This window comes from Gambusia affinis, linkage group LG09 (assembly GCF_019740435.1).
Source record: "Gambusia affinis linkage group LG09, SWU_Gaff_1.0, whole genome shotgun sequence".
Taxonomy (NCBI): Eukaryota; Metazoa; Chordata; class Actinopteri; order Cyprinodontiformes; family Poeciliidae; genus Gambusia; species Gambusia affinis.
The window spans coordinates 29,553,173-29,566,657 of record NC_057876.1 but is presented as its reverse complement, the minus strand read 5'-3'; the positions used below and the strand labels follow the sequence as shown (position 1 = coordinate 29,566,657).

At 39.5% G+C, this 13,485-nt stretch overlaps 1 protein-coding gene across 1 annotated transcript in view; it reads right to left on the bottom strand.

Moving 5' to 3' along the window:
• slit3 (slit homolog 3 (Drosophila)) overlaps positions 1–13,485 on the bottom strand; it is a 178,945-nt gene that overhangs the window by 59,184 nt on the left and 106,276 nt on the right. The window lies entirely within an intron of this gene.

Below are 13,485 nucleotides of genomic sequence, written 5' to 3'. Positions count from 1 at the left end.
GATTAGATTCAGATTAAAGATCTGCTGCTGCAACCCTCAGACCGCTCTGGTTCTGGTTCTGGTTCTGGTTCTGGTTCTGGTTCTGCATCAGAACCAAATATGGAGAAGCAGCATTCAGCTTCTATGTACCACAATTCTGGAACAAACTTCCAGAAAACTGAAAAACAGCCGAAACCCTGAGATCCTTTAAATCCAGACTGAAACCCTGCTGGTTATTGTTGCTTCATTGATTTCATAATCAATGAAAAATTGATCAATATATTTTACTGTCATGACTTTTTAAATGTAAATCAGTTTATAGTGTCTTAAAGTTCTAAACAAATAAACTTGATTGATTGATTGATTGATTGATTGATTGATTGATTGATTGATTGATTGCATACATTAACAGTTTATGAAGCGGTGGAGCCCAGAACAGTATTGATCATGTAAGAGCCAATAAGATCCGTCCATAAAGACGTTGCAGGTTCTTTGGACCAACATCAGAAGTTCAGCTGGATGAATTCAGGTGAAGAATAATAATTGTTTCAAGTGTTAAAACTGTATTTGACATTAAAAATGTTTAAAATCATTGGCTAAACAAATACAGTAAGGTTTGGTTATTATATAAAATATACAGGAAAGTTTCAGCTGCTGAATAAGCAGTGAAGGAAAAATATACCTGAGGAACTGAAACATTAATTCTTTACCAGTTTTATTTTGTTTTGTTGTTTTTTGACTTTGAAAGGTTAAAAGTGACAGAAAGCAGAAAAATAAAAACTGCTGAGATGAAGTCGGATCTGCTGACTTTATGTAGAAACTTCTTAAAAACAAAGCAAAGAGTCGATGCTGCCTGGAAAACCTTCCTCCATTTCTCCTGTTAAAGTAACTTTATTAAAGATTCATGTTCCGTTGAGAGTCAGAGAACCCAGAGAGCAGCGCCCGGAGAGCGACCACCTCGACCCGAGCGCTTCCTGATGAAAACCAAAATATTCTGCTGTGATAAATCATCTGGAGGGTTTTGGGAAGCGTACAGAAACATTTATCCTCTGTCCGTCTGTTTCCTCCATTCGGTTAAATCGCCTTCCCTCTGGAGTCGTTTGCGTTTCTTTATCTTCCTCCAAAAAACCAACAAACTCTAAAATGAATTTAAAATCTTCTGTTCTTCCTTCAGAGACAATAAAGCCAGGAAACTGTCGGGAGGCGTTTCAGGGTCAGCCTCTTTTTCCTTTCTGCACCACATTCTGCCAAACCCTCAACGTTCCATCAACCAATCAGGGGGCTCGTTACTGCTGCTGTCAGGAAACTGTCAGGTCAAAGTTTAAAACATCCAGATAAGAAAGAGCTGGACTAAAAACTATTTCATTATGTAGAATTTAATGAGTAAAAAGTCCAGAACCGGAACCTTTATGTTACGTTTCTGGTACGGCCGTTAATCTGACGCACAAGCAACATCCGCTTCTCCCGGCCAACCGGGTTTCATTTCTGCTTCTAAACGATCTGATTGGACGCTGGGGAAGATTCCTGTGGTGTAAATATTGTAGCTGTTGTCAAGGCAACTGCATCTGGTTTGTTGTTTTTAATGTTATTTGATTTAAGTGGCAGTAGTTACATTTGATCTAATATAAAACATTAAGTTTAAATGTGTGGTAGTTTCCAGTAAATTTGTTTTGATACTCATTAGGTTCAGTTTAGTGTTTAGTTTCAAATGGGGGGAACCTTTTATTTCGTTCCGCAGACCACGTGTTGCCCGGGGAAACATTGTCTGGCGCACTAAGAGCCAGATGAGCTTCAAGCTGAAGAAACTAAAATGAATTTTATTCCTAATGAGGTTTGGTTTATTCATTTGTATCTTTTATTTATGTAAATTCTCCATTTATTGTGAACTGATTTGGGTTTGTGTTACTTTTGTTTTTAGTTCATTTTGTCCATAAATGGCTGCTGAAACCAAGAACTGCGTTAAGCTTTTATTAACACGAGAGGAGCAACAAATATGTTTGTTATGGAGCTCATGTGGACATTTATTCAATAATTTAGCAGAAAAGAGTTATTGAAATTAAAGTAAAATCTACATTTAGAGATAAAAGTTGATTAAATTTGACAATGAAACAAAATAAAAAGATTTAAATCAGCTAAAGTTTAAAATGCAATAAAAGTACAGATGTAGTTCAAATAGATTCCAGGTAAAAACAAAACGATCAATTGGCTTTAAAGCATCAATGATCTGCATAAACTCCCTGATTGGGGGCGCGCCGCGGTGGCGTAGCGGGCAGCGCAACCCATGTTTGGAGGCTGTCGCGGGTTCGATTCCCGGACCCGACGATATTTACCGCACGTCTTCCCTCCTGTCCTGTCAGCCAGCTTTCAGATAAGAGACACAAATGGAAAAAAAACGATCAAAACATTTAAAATCCCTGATCGAACGTCGCCCAGGCCGTTTCCCGCCTCTATTTCTGTCTCTCGTTTCGCTCGGCGCCGGGTCGGAAACCAGAACCCCCGAGCAGCAGGAAGCCACTGAGGAGCATTCAGGGGATTTGAGCGAACACACACACACACACACACACACACACACACACACACACACACACACACAATCTTTGCTTTAAAAGATCATTTAAATGTATTTTAAGACGATAATCGGAGCTGATTCTGATTCCGTTCATGTTGAATCATGTTTTTCGTGGCTCTAGTGTCTCTCATATGACATCAGGCTGACAGGAGAGGGGAAGACATGCAGCAAATGTCTTCGGGAATCGAACCTGCGACGGCCGCGTCGAGGACTCAAGGCCGCCAATCGTGGGTCGCTCTGTCCCCGACGCCACCACAGCACGCCCCAAACAACGGATCAGATCCAGGATTAATTGGGTCAATTGGACCAGGACCCAACAGAACAATTCAGACTGAGACCTGAACCAGACTGATCCGTCTGTCTCACTAACGTCTCCAAACCGTTTTTATTTCTGCTCTAACAGGAGAAACACCGACCAGGCGACACGTGGGTCAGAACGATGACGCTGCGTCAGGGTGATGCTGCACACGCAGACTGCAGCATCACCAGACTGCAGCACCGCCAGACTGCAGCATCGCCAGACAGCAGCATCGCCAGACTGCAGCATCGCCAGACTGCAGCATCCCCAGACTGCAGCATCACCAGACTGCAGCATCGCCAGACAGCAGCACCGCCAGACTGCAGCACCGCCAGACTGCAGCATCACCAGACTGCAGCATCACCAGACTGCAGCATCACCAGACTGCAGCACCACCAGACTGCAGCACCACCAGACTGCAGCACCACCAGACTGCAGCATCACCAGACTACATTTCTCCACAGATCGGATTATTTCTGTTTCTCTCTGGGATCTTAACGTCTCAAATCTCCGTTTTTAAAAGTCAACTAGAAGATTTCATGTGATTTTAGAGAAAATATTTGATTAGAGAAAAGAGAATCTGCGTGTCTGTGAGGTTCTGGTGAGCACAGAGAACGCCACGCCGCAATATGAAAATGAAATAACTTTCTTCTTTTCTGTCCTGACGTTTGGCTTCAGAGATGAAGCTGGAACGTTTCCCGCTCCGTGTTTCTCAGGTCGTCTCTGTCAGTCTGAACCTGGAGAGCCGTGCAGGATGTCGGCGCGTTACACGCAGCGTTCTGCTCTCTGGCTGCAACAGCTTGTTCAGAAATCCACAACTTCCTGTTGCAGGAAATGTTTCTGTCACCATAAATCTGCTGGAAGCAGCAAATATAAATGATCAGAAACCTGACAAACCGTTGAAACAACCAGAGCCAGTTTTCAGTCCTGATGACTAAAACCGATTGATTTAATAACCAATCAATCACACACAGATGAACGTGATTGATTGGTTATTAAATCAATCGGTCTCAACAAGGCTGTTCAAAGTGCTTTACATCATAAAAACATAAAAATAAAGTCATAAAAGACCCCAAGCCGTCGCCAGTAAAGAAAACAAACAAACATTTTGATGATTAATAAACGTTAAATATGTCAACATGTTGATCAACGCCTCGTTTATTTGGGTCCAAAGCAACTTCAACCAGCCGGGTTTTACTCCAAACTTTATCACAAAATCACCAAGTTGAACAAACTCAGAGGCCAAAATGTATTTATTTTGTCTTTTCAGTTAAAATTATGCAGAAATGATTTTAATATGATTTTTTTTTTGCTTAATTTTATTTGCTGAGCAACAAACAATCATCATGGACTATTTTGATAAAAGGTTCTGGTTTTCTAACTTGCTCAGATATTATCTTTAATTTAAATGAAAACCCACAGCTGGACTTGATTAAGTTTGTTTTTGAGTAAAATGTTGTTGGAGATTTTAGTCTCTATTTTCATGAAGATTAAATAAAAACAAACATGGTGAGTAAAAGGAAGACAATTATAATTATTTGTTTCCTTCATTTTTAGATGAAAGGTTTGAATTTGTCATTGAAAATCTGAAAATCTTCATCAGCTCCGTCCAGCTGCAGTTTGGACTAATAAAATACTGATCAACATTTTTAAAAGCAGAAAATGACCAAATGTTTTGTTGTAAGTGTTTTTAGATGGGAACCAGCCGGTTCCCTCGGGTCGGGATCAGCGCCGTTTCTGGGTCCAACCGGTTGGAAAACGTCTGATTGGACTCTGTGTGAACGGCTCCGTCCAGGAACCCAGTCAGCTTCATTTAAAGGTGCGTAATAAAGTCACAACCCAAATTTAAGAGCAGAAGAAAACGGAGTTCAGTTAACCTGAATCCACATCTCTGCGTTTACATTCTGCTCTGATGGAGATCTTTAACGGATAAATTAAGGTGATTAATGTTATTTATATCTGAAAGTGATCTCCTTCTTCTCATTTATTTTCATTAATCTTTGTGTCAGCAGGGAGTGGAGAGATCGGTGAACAAAAACTGTGTCTAATTCAGCTGCTTTAAAGCCGGCCGATGTGTAATTATTAATTAATCAGCTTCATATTAGCCTGACATCATCGCCGCGCCGCCGCGACACGTCTGCACACGCTCACGCTCCCTGCCATCACTGCATTAATAACTGTGTATGACTGCATTTATTAAAGCAGTTCTGCATGTTATTCCACCCTGTGTGTGTGTGTGTGTGTGTGTGTGTGTCTCGTCCGCAGCTCATTGGGATGCAAGCCATGAGCTCGTCCAGTGAGAGCCGTCCAGGCTGGCTTCAGAGTCATTAGCGCGCTCGTTAGTCCAGTTATGTTAAATCTAAATTACCATTCATCATCACACGGGGAGCCATCATTTATTCTGCTGCGGCCCGGCGGACGGACACACAGACACACACACACACACCCACACACACACACACACACACACACACACACACCCACACACACACACACACACACACACACAGTAACCAGATTAACTCATTCAGGGACACGCACACACTCGCCGCAGAATCCTCAATCAGCTGTTAGCTTCATGCTAACTGCTCTGACCGGAGCGTCGCTCAGCCTCGTCACTGATTGGCCCGTTCTAGAGCACGGAACCGGTTAGTTAACGGAACCTGGCGGGTCGGCACCGTCTCAGGTTCTGGAGGAGCTAGCCCGACGACACACAGCTAATTATCAGTGCTGGACTTCCTGCTGCAGCTCCAGAAGTAATGGAGTCCTGACTTCATCTGGTTGGTCTGGACAGGAAGGAGGGGCTAACGTTTCTGCAGATCCCACACATTCTGGACACCAGCTGTTCAGATTATTGCCTACTGGTGGCGCTACAGACACAGCACTATAAAACTTTTACACGTCTCTCTGGTCTCATTGTCTACAGAAAAACGTTCTCTCTACTTTAATGGATCGTTTCGCACCAACACGGCAAAATAAAAGCTGCCACACTTTCAAAATAAAGATCCTTTTAAAAGTATGTTAAAACAATGTTAAGCACATGATAAATATAGATATATATATAAACATTTACAAACATAAATAATGGTCATGCCTGGATATCTTACAGGAGCCTCTAGATATTATATCATTATATAATTTAGAAAGAAATTGTGCCATGAGTAAAACTTTGATGTGTAAATATTATAATGTGGGAGAAATCTGGATGAGATTTAAGAAGCTCTGTCATCTTCCTACTTGTTTTCACACTGGATATTAACGTTTTATTCATTTTTATGTTTGATTATAATAATAATAATAATAATAATAATAATAATTATTATTATTATTATTATTACAAACCAAAGATCCTCAGCAGAGTGAGATGTGAGTTTACTGAAGACTTTTTGTAGCCGACTGAGCTGAGATGATAATCAGTCACCTTGCAGTGATGTGAGAAAACCTGCAGAGTCTAAATAAAACCTCGTCCTGATGAAGCCTCAGAAGACGAGCAGGAGAAGGAGCGTCGGCCGGTTTAAATGCTAACTCTCCAAATGGAGCAGTTTGACTTTAAAACGTGTTTTAATGAATATTATCAGCTCTAATCATAACCGCCTGCAGCTGGCGGTCAGGTGAAAGGGACCCCTGGGGTTTTATTGTTTGCTGCTGCTGCTGCAGAGCATGCTAACACCCTGCAGGACCATTAGCATTAGCAAGCCAAGCTAATCGATCCTGATGAGTCTTTAATGACCAATCAGATGTGAGCGTTTCAGCCTGCAGTCGGTTCAGGATCAAAAGCTAAAGAATGAGGAAGGATTCTCACAGATGGAAGAAACAACAGGAGGTTCAACTTGTTCATTAATAATTAAATGTTGTTCACAAAAAGAAGTTCTAGTTCCACTGGCAGATTATTTCATGTATAACAAGACATTTTTCCATATTATAACTGAAATAATCTACTGGAACTAAAGTTTTCTATCAATATTAAATGTAAAATCTACTTTTTCCCTCATCAAAATAAAACCTGCAGTGTTGCTTTGTTTGAGAAATCCTTCAGTTTCCATGGCAACCATTCAGGTGTTCAAAACACCTGGGTGGACGTAGCCCCGCTCAGCTCCTTCAGACTAGCCAGCAGCAATTAGCAACCACCTGCTGAGCTCATTATAGGAGCTGCTGCTCAAACGCTGGTAAAAACATTTAACAGAGGAGCCATGTTGGGATGACTTCCTGGAGGCGGAGCCTCAGGAAGAGCAGGAGCTTCTTAAAGAGACAGAGGCCCATTTTCAAGATGTTAAATTACAAAGTAATAGTCATAGTAGATACATGAAGCCCCTGAAGGTAACTTAGTGACTTTATTGTGCTATAAAATGGATCTATTTTCCTGGAAAACATATTACTGCCCCTTTCATTGTTGACTTAAAACAAGATCCTATTTCTTGATGAAAAGATATCTGTAAGTTAGTTTTATCTTATTTTAAGTAAACTAAGATATTTGCATGATAAACTAAACAAAAAAATACTTGGTGAAACTTTGTGTTTTTCCAATCTAATCTATTGTTCTTTGTGTTAAAAACAGTTTGTTGTTTTTTTAAATGTATTCTGATGTTTTTTTAACCAATAATCAGTGTAAACTAAAATGTTTAAACCCAACAGAACTGCTCTGTGTTTCTTGTTGTGGACGTTAAATCCAGCCGGTTTCCCTCTGAGTCAGTCTGACAGCCTTGGTGGTCTGGAAACAACAAAGGGTCCAAATTGAGTCAGTCAGTCAGACATTTGTTCTCTCAATAATTAATGCCTCAGCGCTCTGCTCACTCTGATTCGCTCTCCGCCGCTTTCTCCAATGTTTCCTTCAATAATCGGATCTGTTTAACTCTCCAAATGTTTTTTTGTCATCTGAACCAACCAGCTTGTCACATCTCCACACTCTGATACCTGTTTTCTCTCTTTGATCCATTTCTGGTTTATTGTTACTGACCTCTTTGTTATTTCCTGCTTCCTTATCTAACAGTTTCTCCATTTAAGCTGCGTCTGCTGGCGTCCCTCTGCTGCTCTGCTCAGACCCAACAGCAGATTAATAAATAATGTCCAGGAGCGGCAGGATTTACAACACCAATATCACATGCCTTTCTTCCTTCCTTTCTCTTTAACCCTTCCCCATTTTGGAAACAGGCCTATCTCGCATAGCTCTTCTTTCCGTTCTCTCTGGTGATAAGCGCAGGGAGGAATCCTCGCTCCTTCGGGTCTAAATAAATCATAGCCTGCAGTGCCCTGCTTTCACCGAACCAAACCTCCACTTTGGAGAGGACATAAAAGTATCAGGTTGCATCTAATAGATGCAGAAAATATTCAAAATTTTTCATTTGTGAAAATGTAAAAAAATCTAATCCTTTTAATTGTTTGACAGTTTTAACATGCGGTCTAATTCCAAACAACAAAATCCAATCACTTATCACTCATTTATTCCCAGAGAACAATTACAAGCAGATTAATGAAACTAACAAACTGAAATCCATTTAGCATTTTCATAATGAGCCAGACGCCCCAATATTCAGCCTCCAATCATCAGAGCAGCTCCGGTGAAACGCAGGAAGCTCAGATAAAGCCGGGCCACCCAGAAACACTGGCTAATTAAAAATGACAAGATTAATTAAAGTGGAGATTCATTAGCAGCACGCACACTGAGCTGCATGGCTTTCAATTAGCATGTGGCACACACACACACACACGCACACACACACACACACACACACACACACACACACACACACACACTACCCATCTGACTGCAGGCTGAATCTAAACTCAGTTCTGCAGGTTTTGCACACATGCAGTGATCAATGTCTCTCATTTTGTCATTTGCACACAAACATGAACTTAGATGCGACAAATGAAGGAAAATCGAGGCTGCAGCGTTTTGGTAACATGATGCTGTGATGTCATCACTGAATATCGTATGACAAACACGGAGCAAACAACAACATTCAGTGCAAACAAATGGACGATCCCACAGAAAGACGCTGCTAACAAAAAATGTTAAACTCACAGAAAATAAAAGCAAAGAGGAAAATCTGCAAATAGCTACAGCTAATATGAAAAACTCCAAACTCGGTCAACAAAATGGAAGTCCTCCAGACCACTAGGGGGAGTCTGGAGTAGTTAGTATTACTGACTTAAGCTGTGTTATACTGTAGCTATAACACATCATTTCTTCCTATCCTCCACTTTCCTCTGGATGGCCCATAAAATTACATCTCATCTTTACTGAACATCTGATTTGTTGTTTTCCCACAAACACTTTGAATTGTGTTGTTGCTGAAAATGTGATATATAAATAAAATTACCTTACCTTACTAACCCTAGTGGTCTGGAGGACTTCTGTTTGGTGAACCAAGTTTGCACAATTTCATACTTGCTGTTATTTTTACTAATTGCAGTATTTTTCTCTTGCCTTTGTTTTTTTTGTGTTTGTGTGTTTTGGAGTTTGCATCATTCACCTGTTTACATTGCATTTTGCCGTTTTCTGCTTGTTTGCACCTGTTGACCATCATGTTTCCCTCTCTCCCACATCTTCAGGAGGTTTCCGTCAGTCCATGCGACCTTTGACATCTCAGAGTCTAAAATCAGGTGGTCGTCAAACTTGCAAAACACTTGAAATTTAAAAGGCAACTAAATATTGCATCAAAGCAGCTCTCAGTAATTTATTGTATAGTGCTAACACACACACACACCCACACACACACACACAGAAGCATCTTTTTATAACCAGCAGCAGAAACAGATGAATAATCTGACAAAGGGGTGGAGATTCCAATAATTTTAGATGGTGAGGGATTACAGAGTAACGAGCTGCCAAAACAAAGAGGTCATCTATGATGAACATTCTATGCACTGTAGCTCTATACTCCTGATAAGACAGATCATTTTTATTTCCTGCAACTTGGAGTAAGTCGTATTGAAGGAAATTAATAGTTATTGGTTTTTAATAAACAGAATGGTGATATTGTACTATTAGTAAAGTTGCTATTAAAGCCTGGGTTAGTGAAATCCTTCTTAAAAATGATGTGTTGTTCGGATCATTTGAGACACTGCAGACGAGCAGAAACATTTTCTCACCTAGGAGTGTTTCAAACTCAACCTTTTAAATACACAAAGAAAAGTTTTGAAGACCTTTTAGAAACCAGTCATGGGCAAACGTCTGATAATTAGCTAACATGATAATAGCAGAGCTAATATTTTGTTTAGTGCTTTAGCGCACTTGCTAACTTTGAAAACATTTTCTTGACACAATTAGGAAAAACACCAGTCTGTTGAGAAATGGCGCGTTTTGAAGGTAACAGTGATTAAGTTTTGATCATAATATTATTGCAATAAAATCATGATAAAATTTTTAGTTAATTTGGCCTCCAATGATTTTAATAATTAGAGATGGATCAATAAATAATGCATTTCATCTTCTGATTACAATCTCTGGGCCAAATAACAGAAAATCTGATATTTTTTCTATTCATCAACATAAAGACCTCCAATAATTTTAGTTAAATAAACACATCAACCAACATCAGACTTTGATGCACTAATAGGTAAAAATAAACAAAAAATCTTATGAACTTCAATCAGATGTAAATAAGGATAATCTATCCTGAATTCAAATTTTTTATTCTCCTTATGTTTTACGGTTTATATTTAGTTATGGGAAAAACTTCTGATTAGAATACTAATTACCTGACTAATGAACTTAATTCTCATCCAAACTAAACATTTCTACAACCAAGCAGCTAAAACTGTCTGGAAACACAAAGACGTCCTCAACCTGACGGCAGGCTGCTGAAGCCGGGCCCCACAAACACACAAAAACCAGAGCGCACACATACACTCACACGTACACCTGATGGTGCAGTCACATGACCTGCAGTCACCGTTATCTCTATCATCTCTACTTTGTACCTTGGTCACGAAATCAGCCCCAAGAACCCAACAGATGGGGCTGCGTCTGCTGGGGTGAACACACCAACATCTGTGTGTGTGTGTGTGCGTGCGTGTGTGTGTGTGTGTGTGTGTAGATGTTGAAATGAAGATCATTCCAGCGGCAGAATTGCTTACTGTCATTCATGGACAACACACACACAAACATGGGGCTTTATTAAAACGTCAGGTTGTGTGGATCGACTGTGTGCTGTCATGCTGTCTGTTGAATGGGAAAGGCTGCGTATTTACAGTGAATTGTAAATCCTGCCCAGCACTCAGCTGTCAGAGACTTATGAATTGCTAATATGCTGTATCTCGCACCGCTGATTCCCCGCTGTCTGCCCCCTATCACTTCCACTGTGCGAGCGGCGCAGAGCGGGAACCAAGAAAGCCAATTCTGCTGAAGAGAAATAAAACGCTTCAAATGGAAACGTACAAAACTGTCTGTCACAACCTTAAAGATCATGAAGGAAGTTACACTTTACACTCTGCTTTATATGTTTGATAACTGTGTCGTCTTTTCAGGACAAATTACCTTATCCTCTGCGATGAGGTACTGATTATTCTTCAAGTGAGATTTAGACAAATGAAGATATAATATTTAATAATTACATTATCAATAGACAGAGGCTAAACTGCAAAGAAAGCACATTTCTCCCTGTGAATGAAGCTTTCTGTCCTGAAAACAATTTATTTAGAAAGCACTTTACATCAAAACGGTGCACAGAATACATAAAATTACAATGGATGTAAAATAAAAGTTACTTTTCATTCACATAACCAGCCGTCGAATCAAATACTAATTAAACAAACTAGTGGTGGGAAAAGGTCTGTAATTAATTAATCACTACTTAGCTGCCAAAATAAGCAACATTTTCAATTCAAAGGTCAGTTTTACTAAATTACTGAGTAAATAGAAATATGAGCTCAACATCAGAGATATTCATAGATTTTAATCTTCAGGTTCTTCATCAGATTGCAGCAAAGTTCATCTTTTATTCATGGATCTTTCGGACTGCGGACGCTAACATTAGCCTAAGATGCTACATGTTAGCACTCAGATGCTATTTTAGGCTATTTAGAGCTTCTGACAGGCTAACGGCTTTTAGCACAACTTGAACACAACAACAATCTTTTCTAGAGCCCAGTCAGATGGTTCAGAAGCAGAAAATGACTGATGGAAGCAGCTTCCTGTTATCCGCTGTTAGCTTCCTGTTAGCCGCTGTTAGCTGCTGTTAGCGGACGCTGTCAGATTTACTGTCGTTCCAGAAACACAGTAAACACAAAAACAACGCATTAAATCATAAAACAAAACCAGACCGTTCTGAGCGCTGAAATTAAAGCAGATTGTGATTTGTAAACAGTTTTCTATTCCTATAAACACTTTGGTTTCTGTCACTTCTTTCAAGCTGCAAGAGAAAAGTAACTATTTTTTTATTAAACAATTAACTTAATTTTATAAAACTGCCCATGTAGGAGACAGTTTGTTGAATACTTTATGAATGTTGTGACGCTCTATGAGAAAATGTATCCAGTTTTTGTCTATATTTAACTTTCAGAAATTACAGCGGCTGCAGAGTGTCACAGCAAAGGGAAAATAACGCAGAAAAATTAGTTTAAAATGACTAAAAACCTAAAAAAAATGAATCTTTCCTCGTGCTCTTTAATGTAGGATCCACTAACCGCCACAGAAACAGCATCACAATAACTCAGCTGGAGATGTTTGGGTTGGTTTTGGTTCATATCTGCTGATAAAAAGTGATAATCTGTGATTCTGAAAGTCTGATTCCTCCAGAATGGAGCGACTGGAGCTGAAAAGATCCTGAGAGAAAACTACCTGATGCTTCGCCTGCAGCTGCACGTTTCCCTCTGGACAGAAGAGTTTGGTTTCAGGAGGGTCAGCCCTGAATAATAAAACTGGAAGATTCATTTTCTGCTCAACAGCTTCAGCTACAAATTCAAATAAAAGTTGATTTTAATCCTGAGAGCCTTTACATGCAGCAATTAATTATCCAGATGTCCTTAAAACCTGCAACATTTCATCCATGAACACGTCGGCCCAGAGAACGCACTGTGACCGCTTTCAGTTGAATTAAAATTAGAAACGTTTGATGCAGAAACGGGATCATTTAGTTTTTCCTTCATTTTTTGTTGAATTAAAAACATTTATTAAATAACCTGCAGCACATTTTCTGTGTGTGAAAGTCTTTAAAAAACGGATCAGAATCTCTTTTAGTGATGATTACGGCTTAAATTTTCTGATTTAGCAAAACGTTTTTCAAAAGTTGCACATTTTGCATTAATATCATCTTACAAAAAGTTGGAAATGCTGCGTAAAACCTTCCAAAATATTATTATGTGTTTTGCAAAACAAATAGTAATATTTTAGGGAACTACTCAAATTTTACCTATAAGATTTCAGTACATCATTGAGTTCTACTTTAGTTTTATTTTAGTAAAACAATAGAAATATTACCATTTGCATAAAAGTTTAGACCTGAAACTGTTCAGGATTCAAATAAAGACGCAGCAGAGAACACAAACAGTTTTACTGCTTCATTTTCTAGTATTTAAATGTGCCAAAATTCAGAATTCCCACCATTTACAGACCACAAATGCACCGTGCAACAATGTGTAGTTCAATGCCTCTTTTGGCCAGTAAAATGAGAGCCGGGTTAACTTCCTGTTGGACCGG